Raw genomic sequence first — 5,401 nt, 5'->3', positions numbered from 1 at the left:
CAACCTTTAATAACGGTACCCAAACCAAGAAAAACAAAAAAACCCAAACAAAAACATTGAGAATCTGAATATCGGTACCCAAACTTTAATCTTATTATGTCTCTGTTTTTTTTTTTTTTTTTTTTTTTTTTTGGTGTGGAAATATTGAGAATCTGAATTCTGGGTTTTTTTGTAGCTGAAATTGTGATGGCAATGATGTTTGATCGATGAATTCATATTGGGTTTTGCATGTTTGTCATTTTCGCTTGGTGGGTTTTTGATATCTATGTGGTTGGAATGGTTTTTGGAAAATGTTTTCTTGGAATTCTTGTTTTTGTTCTTTTTAAAGAGCATTGTCATAATTTTCATATGATTCTGTGAATTTTTGTTTCTGAATGTGTGTTTCTGTGCACAAATTTTAGTTATAATGTATCATTGAGGTGAATTTGTAATTGTAGGTTAGAGTTTCTTATTTTTAAGTTGGAGGTATTGGACCATAAAGCTCGAGAAAGAGCAGGAGTTATTACACCTACTCTCGGTTCACCAATTCCTATACTTCTGCAACTAGATGCTACTATTGAGGTGAATTTTTTTTTTTTTTTTTTGATTGTGTATATTCTCACCAATATGAATGTTAGTTGATGCTCTGCATTACTTTGTGCATTAAATGGCTATGATTGGTACCATTTTTTTTTTGGGTCTTGCTAAATGAGGTATTAGTTGCTTAGCTATGTGTGTAGGAATATATAGAAAAAGTTCCCATTGCTCTGTTCTTGATGAGGTTGAAATTCAGCGTGAAATGAAACTTTGTAAAGTGTTCTTTAAAGTCCCAAGCTTCCAAGAGCACTTAACTTGGTTGCATAGATGCATCAATTAGAAATCAACCACTGTTTGGAGATAAAATGGCATATTCTTGTATGTTTTTTTTTTTTTTTTTTTTTTTTTTTTTTTTTTTTGTGTCAGCAACTTGGGAAATTTGTTCCATGGGTCGTAATACAAATTATGCACATAATATGCTTCTAAATGACTCGAATTCTGATGATGATTTTGAGATAACTATGCTTCTTGCATTGGAAGAAGAACGATTAGAAAGAGAGAGGGCATCAACATCACATCGTGGTTCTGTTCTAGGCCGTAAGTTCATCCAACGTGATCATGGGCAAGGCCACCAAAGACTTTTTCAAGACTATTTTGCAGAATCACCAGTATATCCTCTTAACATATTTCGAAGGAGGTTTCGAATGAGTCGTTCTCTCTTTTTACGTATTAAATCTAATCTAGAAGAGAAAGATGAATATTTTGTTCAAAAAAGAAATGCTGCCGGAGTGCTTGGTTTGTCTTCCCTTCAGAAGATGACTGCCGCACTAAGGATGCTTACGTATGAAGTAGCGGCGGATTTTATAGATGAATATGTGAGAATTGGAGAAAGCACTACAATAGAGTGTCTTAAAAAATTTGTTGAAGCCATAGTCGATATTTATCCTACAGAGTACTTGAGGTCACCAAATAGCAATGACATTGCTAGGTTGCTAAGAGTTGGTGAAAGTCGTGGATTTCCAGGGATGCTAGGGACCATTGACTGCATGCACTGGAAATGGAAGAATTGCCTATCGGGGTGGAAAGGTCAGTATACTGGTCATAGTCGTGAGCCAACAATTATTTTGGAAGCAGTAGCATCATATGATCTTTGGATATGGCATGCATTTTTTTGGGTTACCTGGGTCTCATAATGACATCAATGTGCTAGACCATTCTTTTATATTTACCAAGCTCGCTCAAGGTCGTGCACCTCCGGTGAATTACTCAATCAATGGTCATGATTATACAATGGGATACTATCTTGCTAATGGTATATATCCTTCATCGTCCACTTTTGTGAAGACAATTCCATCTCCACAAGGTAGAAAGAATAGTCTTTTTGCTTCAACTCAAGAGTCAACTAGGAAGGATGTAGAGCGTGCATTTGGAGTGCTTCAAGCATGATTTGCAATTGTTCATGGACCTACACGTCTTTGGAGAACAGAGGCTCTTGATTACATTATGAAGGCATGCATAATATTGCATAACATGATAATTGAAGATGAACGTGATGCCAATGGAGCAAAAGACCTTGATTATGAACAAGTGCCTGAAAGCATCCCTACAACAGTGTCCTAGGAGCCTACAGAAGAATTTAGTCAATTTACAACGTTCCTTGCAGTCCATGAAAAAATTAGAAATAGAGAAACTCATTCTAAACTCCAATTGGATCTCATTGAGCACTTGTGGCAACGATATAGTGAGTTGTAGGATCATCTAATTTTAAGTTTTATGCTCGCATTAATTTTTATGTCTTTAGTCTTTATTGTAATTTGAAATTTCTCTTCATTTATGTTAGTCTTGTATAAGTAAAATTTGATGTAATTTGAAATGTGATCCTGTTGCAATTTGATGTAAAAGAATAGTCTTGTATGATCTTGTTGCACTATTCATTTTGTTTTGCTACAATGTGATCCTATTGCACTATATATGTATATCCAAGGTGATGTTAGTCCTTAGTCTTTTAATGAAATTGCAGTTTATCAAAACAAAAAAAAAAAAAAAAAAAAAAAAGTGGTGTTCAACCTTATTGTATTAAAGCTTTGATTGTATTAAAGCTTTTGTTCTTTTGTTCAAATTTCATGCTTCCCATATACAGGCTTTCTTTTAGATTGTGTGTGTGTGTGTGTGGGCTGCTACTGTGTGTGTGGGTGTGCAGCCCATATACAGGGGCTGTGTGTGTGTGTGTGTGTGTGCGTGCGTGCGTGCTGTTGCTCTGTGTGTGTGTGTTTTGTTGTGTGTGGGCTGTGTGTGTGCGTGTGTGTGTGTGCTGCCCATATACAAGGGCTGTGTGTGTGTGTGATGCTGCTCTGTGTGTGTGTGTGTGTGTGTGTGTTATTGTTGCTCTGTGTGTGTGTGTGTTGCCCATATACTGGGGTTGTGTGTGTGTGTTGCCCATATACAGGGGTTGTGTGTGTGTGTTGCCCATATACAGGGGCTGTGTGTGTGTGCTGTCCATATACAGGGGCTGTGTGTGTGTATGTGTTGCTGCTGCTCTGTGTGTGTGTGTGTGTGTGTGTGCTGCCCATATGTGTGTGTGTGTGTGTGTGTGTGTGTGCTGCCCATATACAGGGGCTGTGTGTGTGTGTGTTGCTGTGTGTGTGTCCCTTTAACAGGGGCTGTGTGTGTGTGCTGCTGTTGTGTGTGCGTGTGTTACTATTGCTCTATGTGTGTGTGTGTGTGTGTGCTGCATGTGTGTGTCCCTTTAACAAGGGCTGTGTGTGTGTGCTCTGTGTGTGTGTTGTTGTTAGAAATTTGAAAAATATAGCTATTGGGAATGAATAGAGAAAGAATAAAAAAATATTAAAAAAAAATAAAGAAAGGTTAAAAAAAAAATAAAGAAATAATATTTAAATGAGATAGAGACAGGGATAGAGAATCTGTTGGAAAATGGATTTGAAAAAGTGGGTAGTTAAATGTAAAAGTTACTGTTCATTCTCCGACTAGTACAAAAATTTGGAAAATTTGCTGGAGATGTTCTTAAGGGCCTTAATTTCTTGTTTTGTTTGTTTGTTTCTTTATTTATATAATTTTTTACTAAGAGCTGAGAGTTCAATCTCTTGTTAATTCACTAATGACAAAGCAGTCCTGTTGGCAACGCCTTTGTGCTATATTGGCCAAACACTCGTGAATTTATATATATATATATATATATAGAAAAAAAACACTCATGACTTAGAGCACTGCTAAAAATTTTAGCATTTAACATTTAAAAACCTAAATTTATAGCATTTAACACATCACTTTACAATACACTTAACATCAAAACTTCTATTTTTTTAACTCTTCATTTAAATACTATTTCTTTATTATTTTTTATTCATTTTTTTTAATTATTTCTCACTCTCACTCTCCCTCTGTCTCACTCTCCCTCTATCTCTCTCTCCCACTGTCTCTCCATCTTTCTCAACCCGGTCTAGAAGCTTCTCCCTCTCTCTGATGTTTGCTCTCAAAACCTCCATAGCCTGAGCTTTTCAAGCTCATCACCTTTAACCACGGCCACAGCTACAGCCATCACTACCAACCACAACCTCAACCCCCAACCACAAAAATATTATATAAAAAAAACCCATGGCACAAACCACAGCCAAAACCCACCACAAAACTGCCACAAAACCCACCACCCCAGCAACCCCGATCTGAACCCACCACAACATGCTGCAGCCAAACCCACCCCAACCTCTCTGATGACCACCACCTAACAACCCAACCACTACAACCAACTTCAACCCAGATGGACCAAACACCCACCAAACATTACAAGAATCACCAAGAAACCACCACCACAAGAACCACAAAAAACCGCCACAAGAAAACACACAACACGCTGATCTCCTCCACACCGATCTCACGCCATCACGTCGTTCTCCTCGCCACCAAGCCGATCTCAAATGTAGGATCTTGTTGTGAGGCAGTGAGGAAATGAGAAAGAGAGAGGGAGTGATGAAATGAGAGAGATGTGGGAACAGAGAGAGAACCAGAGAAATCAGAAAGGAGAGAGATGTGGGAGACAGAGAGCTGGAGAGAGAATAAAGAAATTAATAAAATATTCTACAATCTTGCTACAGTGCGCTCTCAAAAAATGAGAGTGCACTGTAGCAAGATTGTAAATTTAATAGCATATACACGGTTTGATGAAGTGAGTTTTTTGAGTTTCAATGCTAAAAAATAGCATATATAGCATGTACAAGTCTTGTTGAGAATGCTCTTAATAGTACAAAACTAACAAAAGAAGCATAAAAAAATCAACTTATTTTAGTATCTAGTTTATTTTTACTATTATTTATAAATTTTAATGTATTTTTTAGTATTATTTATGAGCCTCAGTTTACTATTTTAACAAACTTTTATCACTATTTTTAACAAAAAAAAAAAAAAAAAAAATTACCATATCAACAAAATAAGTGCATCTGAATAGACGGGGTGTATTAGCACCCTGCTCTTTTTTGAAGTCTAAACAATACTAGTGAGAGGATTGGTGTAGGGATGGCAATTTTGCCCCGTCTCGCTTGACCCGCCCCTCCCCGCTTCGCCCTGTGCGGGTTTTCCCCACCCCGCAAAGGTGGTGGAGCGGGGATGGGGTGAGATTTTAGACCCGCACCACATGGCGGGGGGGGGGGGGATGGGTTTACACTTTTTAGACCCGCCCCGCCCCTTCCCCGCCCCGTCCCGCCCCACATTAATAAAAGTTAAAAGGTAATTTTTTCATACCCTAAAACCCTACTATTTAAACAAAAATATCATCATCTTATTTTATTTAAGTGGAGATTCTTTTTGAAGAACTAGGCAATTTTTATTTTGTTATGTATTAGGAGTTTGGATTATTTTATTGTGTCATACTATG

General features: G+C 37.4%; 1 pseudogene; it reads left to right on the top strand.

Annotated features, from left to right (window-relative positions):
* Positions 1-377: 377 nt before the first annotated feature.
* LOC126702176 (uncharacterized) lies at positions 378-2,529 on the top strand (annotated as a pseudogene).
* Positions 2,530-5,401: the final 2,872 nt, after the last annotated feature.

This window comes from Quercus robur, chromosome 10 (genome assembly GCF_932294415.1).
Source record: "Quercus robur chromosome 10, dhQueRobu3.1, whole genome shotgun sequence".
Lineage (NCBI taxonomy): Eukaryota > Viridiplantae > Streptophyta > Magnoliopsida > Fagales > Fagaceae > Quercus > Quercus robur.
The sequence above is the reverse complement of the archived record's forward strand: the minus strand, read 5'-3'. Positions and strand labels throughout refer to the sequence as shown.